General features: G+C 47.2%; 1 protein-coding gene across 1 annotated transcript in view; it reads left to right on the top strand.

The window, feature by feature from the left end:
* Positions 1 to 6,825, top strand: part of MTFR1 (mitochondrial fission regulator 1) — a 61,554-nt gene that overhangs the window by 498 nt on the left and 54,231 nt on the right. The gene's annotated exons all lie outside the window — the stretch shown is intronic.

Below are 6,825 nucleotides of genomic sequence, written 5' to 3' on the forward strand. Positions count from 1 at the left end.
CGCAGCGCCGGGCGGGCCTCGGGGTCCCGGGAGGAGGAGCGCACCGAAGCGCTGGTCCCCGGCAGGCGTCGGCGGCCTCACCTGGCGTGGGCGGTGGTTTGACGTGTCGCCGCCCAGAACTTCCCCGCGAATCTTCCTGTGACCGGGATTTACATTAAACCGGAAAGAAAGGGCCGACCTTTGGACGCGTCAAAACACATTTTCTGATGGGCATCTTCCCACGAAGCCGAGAGGATGGTGTGAAGCGCTGGGCGTGCCCGTCACCCCGCTCCGTCCGTGACCCGTCGGCGGCCGGACTTGGCCCTCCTCCCCGGGTTAAGTGGAAGCATGTCCCCCCAGACAAATCATTCCATCTCCGTTACATCTTCCCACGGCTTCGCGCGGGTGCGGGATGACGCCTCCCGAGGGTTGTGCGAAACCGGGCACACGTGAAGGTGCGGACAGCGCCAGTTTAGTTGGTGCGACGGGAATGTGGGCGAGTTCTCCCACCGGGCAGACTTGAACTGTCCTCTGCTCAGATTTTGCAAAATCACGGAAAACAAAGGTACCCAATAATCTAGTCTCGACAGTCGCATTATTGGTTTTGGGCGCCAAGAACCGTCCTAATAGCCCTGACCGGTGTGGCTCAGTGGATAGAGCGTCGGCCTGCGGGCTGAAGGGTCCCAGGTTCGATTCCGGTCAAGGGCATGTACCTTGGTGGCGGGCACATCCCCAGTGGGGGGTGTGCAGGAAGCAGCTGATCGATGTTTCTCATCAATGTTTCTAACTCTATCCCTCTCCCTTCCTCTCTGCAAAAAATCAATAAGATATATATTTTTTAAAAAAGAATAGTACTAATAATTTGCATTTAAGGAGCTCTTGATAGGTATGAAGCACTTTGAAATGGTTTCCACCTGTTGGTTTAATTTTTACAACAGCCGCGTGAAGTACGCATTTCATTTTACAGAGAAAGGGGAAAGGCTTAGAGAGGTTAAGCAGTTTGCTTAAGGTCTTTCCTGATGTAAGGGGGTGGGGCACACCTGGTATGTAGGATGCTAAACCTGGTCACCGCAACGTCCTTGCTCTTTTAACCATAATTGAATGACTTAAGAATTGTGGAACAATGTAACTGTGGAAAATTATTTTCATTGAGTTACAAATCCATAATGGGGTGTGTGTGTGGGGGGGGGGGACCCTGGAAATTTACATGAGTACAATAGCAGTACAGTGGGGCCTTGACTTACGAGTTAATTCGTTCAGAGACCGAGCTCGTTAAGGAGCTCGTTAACTCAAATTACTCTATCAACTCAATGCAAAAAATCGGAGGAGAGACAGCTGGTATCTCAAAAAACTCGTTAGTCGGGACTCTCGTAAGTCAAGGCTTCACTGTATAGGCATTTTGGTTTCTTTGAAACTGTAAAATGTTAATACAATTGAATTTAAAGTTATGAGCAACATATATAGGTGTAGTTCAGTAAGTACAAGTGTTTGTTTTCCCCCCTGTATTGTATATGCCAGTAAAAGGGGCATGGGAAGGGGGTAAAAATATGTACATCAGTGAATAGTCTCTACTTTCTTTTGGCACTTAGCATATATTGGCTATTTATCCTGAGTACTTTCATCTGTATCCCTCATCTTTCCAATCTTCTAAGACAGAATCTTCACCCAAACAATGTTAGAGGAGTAAGGAATTAGATACAGCTGGTCTTATTCAGAGGGCTGTAGAGAAGACCTGTGGAATTGGAGTTTAGGATTCCTACTGTAGGGGAGTAATTCAGAAGTCTAGAAGTCAGATTAGGAATTTGAGCAAAGAAGTGACCTGATAACAGCAATCTCCGCTGAGAAGTGAGTTTGACCTGGTGCATATTAAAGAAATTGATGTGGGTAACTGGTGAACTTATGGATATAAGCAAAGGAATGGAGGGGGGTAAAACCAGTCTGAAAAAGAGAAGAAAAGACAGCATGATACAGTGCAGGAATTTCTGAAATACTGGTAAACTTTATTTTCCATAGGTTTGCTTTCTTGGGCAGTCTTGGTGATGAGTATTATTACGGTATCACTGCTCTTTGAAAAGCTAACTACTGCACTGCTATTTAAGTATTCTTTTATATGTTTATTGTGTGCTATTGATACAAATTACACAAGTTAGGTAAGCAACAAAAATGATACTTTAATCCAATCCCATCATTTAAGGATAAACCACTAACCATGTTCTAGTCCAGGGTTGGGCAAACTTTTTGACTCGAGGGCCACAATGTGTTCTTAAATGCGACCGGAGGGCCGGAACAAAAGCATGGATGGAGTGTTCGTGTGAACTAATATAAATTCAAAGTAAACATCATTACATAAAAGGGTACAGTCTTTTTTTTTTTTTTTAGTTTTATTCATTTCAAACTGGCCGGATCCGGCCCGCGGGTCGTAGTTTGCCCACGGCTGCTTTAGTCACTAGGCTAGTGCATGCTCTAGACTAGGGTTTGGCAAACTGATCTGAGGCCTAAACTGACCAGAAGCCTGTTTTTGTATGAACTGTGAGGTGAGAGTGGGTTTTACATTTGTAAGGGGTTGGAGAGAAAATTTTAAAGACTGTTTTGTGACATAAGAAAATTATATGAAATCAAATTTTAGTATCCATAAATGATTTTAAAAATACAGCCACACTCATTTATATACGGCCTTTGGCTACTTTTTTTAGGAGGGCAGAGTTGAGTAGGTTGTGACAGAGACCCAAAAACCTAAAATGTTTATTATTTGGCCCTTTACAGAAAATGTGCTAGCTCCTGTTCTGGACCTTTTTAATGAATGTGCCTATATACTTTTTTTTTAAGGAATAAAAAAGATTATAATCTGGATTATATATTGACTTTTTTTTAGACTTAAAACAGGTTTTTAAGTTTGCTAAGTCTTTCATTTGCATCCCTTATCTTTCCAATTTTATGCTACTTATAAGACAGAAACTTGATCCAACAGTGTTAGATTAAGAAATATAATCAGCTGGGTTTATTCAGAGGGCAGTAGAGAAGACCTGGTAAATTGGGATTTAGGATTTCTAGTGTAGAAGAATGATTCAGAAGCCTAGAAGTAAGGTTAGATTCATTGGTATGAATGAGGTGTATTTAAACAATCCTCTTTTGTTAGATATTTTTGTTTCTTTTCTAATTTGAAACAGTTATTCATAATATTTGAGAGGACAGCTTTTTTTCTTTTTTAAAAATATATTTGTATTGATTTCAGAGAGGAAGGGAGAGGGAGAGATAAAATGAAACATCAATGATGAGAGAGAATCATTGATTGGCTGCCTCCTGCACGCACCACACTGGGGATCGAGCCCACAACCCGAGCATGTGCCCTTGACTCGACTCGAACATGGGACCTCTTACTCTATCCACTGAGCCAAACCAGCTAGGGCAAGAGGACAGATTTTTCTCTTCAGATTTTTGTGTGTCAGGTTATTTATGACAAATTTCTAGAAGTGAAATTGCTTTTATGTACATACTAGTGTCCCGGTGCACGAAATTCTTGCATGGGTGGGGTACCTAGGCCTGGCCGGCAATGAGGACCAATTGGGGCCTTCTCGCTGGGGCCTTCCTTCGTTTTGCACCACCCCCTGGTGGTCACATGTCATAGCAAGTGATTTAACTCCCAGTTTCCCAGTCAGACTCTCAAGGGGACACTTTGCATATTAGCCTTTTATATATACAGTAGGTCCTTGGGTTACGTCGGAGATCCGTTCCTACAGCGCGATGTAACGTGATTTTCACCGTAAATTGGAACCCAACTACCTAAGCACCTATGTCACTCACATGGAACATATACACAGCAGTAATGAAGTGAAACAGTAAAAAAAATTTAAAAGAAAGATAACAATTCCTGACCTTTACTTGTGGTAAATAATAAAAACATAAAGCACATATGCACATATGTCAAAATGCCGGAAAAATTTTTTTTAATAAATGGAGATGGCAACGTAACCACGAAACGAACGTACATCGAGTCCGACATAACCCGAGGACTGTCTTTATAGATTGTTAGGTTGCCCTCCAGAAAGGTTGTACTTTGCCCATGCCTTTACCAATATTGAGGTGTCTCCCTTATCATCTTTGCCAATTTGATGGGGAAAAGAGAGATACATTTTAATTAACATTTCTTTGGTTAGTAGTGAGATCACTAAACATATTTATTGTCTATTTGTGTTTCCACTTATAAAACGCCTGCTCATGTCTTTTTCCTTTTCCCATTGGGTTTCTGGTCTTTTACTTTTTGAGTTGCAAGTACTTTATAAACATTAGGGATAATAATTATTTGTTATGTGGAAGTGGCAAGTGGGTTTCTCCATTGCTCACCTATTTTCTCTTAAGTGCTGCATAATGGCTAATCAAATTTGTGTATCAGCTAGGAGAGCACTCAGGGCTGCAGTTTGATATTACTTAATTAATTTCTACAACTGGATGTGACTATTATAAGTTGGTTGTACATTAAGATATTAGAAGTCAGACAACTTAAATAGGAAGTTGTATCAAATTAAATCTCCATTACTGCAAAAAATAAAAATTGTAAATCTTTATAACTACCTATACTAATAAAAGGGTAATATGCTAATCAGATTGGACATCTTCTGGACATCCTTCTGGTCAAAGCCATGGTGATGGGGGCTGAGGCAGAGGTGGTTAGGGGCGATCAGGCTGGCTGGGGAGGTCAGTTAGGGGCAATCAGGCTGGCAGGGAAAGGCAGTTAGGGGGCGATCAGGCCAGCAGGCAGAAGTGGTTAGGGGTGATCAGGCTGGCAGGGGAGCAGTTAGGGGCATCAGGCCAGCAGGCAGAGGTGGTTAGGGCAATAGGCAGGCAGGCAGGAGAGTAGTTAGGAGCCAGAGGCCCCGATTGTGAGAGGGATGTCCCTGAGGGGTCATGAATTGGAGAGGGTGAAGGCCTGGCTGAAACACACCCCCGCCCCCTCTGGTGCACAAATTTTGTGCACTGGGCTCTAGTCTCTCTCTTTTTGTCGCCCCCCCCCCTTATATATATATCCTATCTAATAAAAGAGAAACATGGTAATTGGCGTACGACCGCTACCCTTCCCATTGGCTAATCAGGGCGATATGCAAATTAACTTCCAGCCAAGATGGCGGTCGGCAGTCAGGCAGCTTGAAACTAACATGAGGCTTGCTTGCTTCAGTGACAGAGGAAACCAACGTTCCCTGCATGCCTTGCCGGGCCTCTGAGCTTGCAGTTTGAAACATTGTTACAAATATAGAAGCTAAACAGAACCCCAGAAACCTGCTTTTAGCCAGCCGGGATCTCAGAGCTGGAGTTGAAACAGTGTTTAGATTATAGAACCCAAAAACCAGATACCTGCTTTCAGCAGACCAGGGCCCCGATCGCACTGCAGCTCTGTGTGTGACAGGGGGCGGGGCCACAACCTCCCTATCCGCCCTGCTCTGTTCGTGACAGGGGCAGGCGCCCCAACCCTCTGATCAGCCCTGCTCTGTGCCTGATAGGGGGGAGCTCCCCCACCCCCTGATCGCCCTGCGGCTCTGTGTGTGACAGGGTGCTGCCCCTCAACACCCCCCACCCCCACAGGCCCTGCTCTGTGTGTGATGGGGTAGAGCCATAACCTCCCCACTGCGCCTGTCCTGAGTGTGAGAGTGGCGGCGCCTCAACCCCCTGATCGGCCCTGCTCTGTGGGTGATAGAGGGCGGCGCCCCAACCGCCTGATCCACCCTGCTCTGTGCGTGACAGGGGCAGTGCCCCAACCCCCTGATTGGCCCTGCTCTGTGCATGACGGTATGGCGCCCCCACCCCCCTGATTGGCCTTGCTCTGTGAGTGACAGGGGGCAGTGCCCCAGCCCCCTGATTGGCCCTGCTCTGTGCAGGCCGGGGTGGCGCCACAACCTCCCTATCGACCCTGCTTTGAGTGTGACGGGGCGGTGCCCCAACCCCCCAATCGGCCCTACCCTGAGCGTGACTGAAGGTGGCATCGCACCCTCCCAGTCTGCCCTGCTCTGTGCATGATAGGGCGGCGCCCCAACTCCCCAATCAGCCCTGCTCTGAGCCCGACCAGGGGCTGCACCTAGGGATTGGGCCTGCCCTCTGCCACTCGGGAGCATGCCTAAGTCAGCAGGTCCAGCAGGTCGTTATCTCCTGAGGGGTCCCAGACTGGGAGAGGGCACAGGCCGGGCTGAGGGACCACCCCTCCCCCCCGGAGTGCACAAATTTTTGTGCACCGGGCCTCTAGTATATATATATAAACAGGGAATATGCTAATTAGCCGAGCATCACGACTGCTCAGGAGAAGCTGCGCACACAGATGGGCGGGAGGGGACTGCGTGCCGCCCCCACCCCAGTGGCTGTGGAAGGCTGGGGGCGGGCCAGAGTGGAGACACAACACGTAGGAGTACCTGCCCCCACCCCACGACACAGCCCGGCGGCTGGGGGAGTGCTCAGAGCAGCCACTGCATGGTTTGGAGCACTCCCCCACCCTAGCAGACTCAACACTGTGGCTGGCCGGCGCTGAGTCCCGGTCCCCGCAGGGTGCCTCCTCACACGGCAGGAGGTGGGGCTCCTCCTCGCGTGATTTCAATCGCGTGCTGGGCCTCTAGTTAATATATAAAACACTATAACAATTTTTTTCTTTAAGAAATTTTATTAATGACTTTTTGAAATAGAATTACCGTATTTGCCGGCGTATAAGACGATTTCTTGGCCCTGAAAAATATGCCTCCAAGTGGGGGGTCGTCTTATACACCAGGTACACTTCAGATAGACTGCCCATAGTGCTTGCCCCGTGCCATAGTGGCCTCCCGATGCCCGCCCACTTCATTCCACATACCGTTCAGGCATCAGCAGCGCTGC

Source organism: Myotis davidii, unplaced genomic scaffold, assembly GCF_000327345.1.
Source record: "Myotis davidii unplaced genomic scaffold, ASM32734v1 scaffold580, whole genome shotgun sequence".
NCBI classification, from domain to species: Eukaryota; Metazoa; Chordata; class Mammalia; order Chiroptera; family Vespertilionidae; genus Myotis; species Myotis davidii.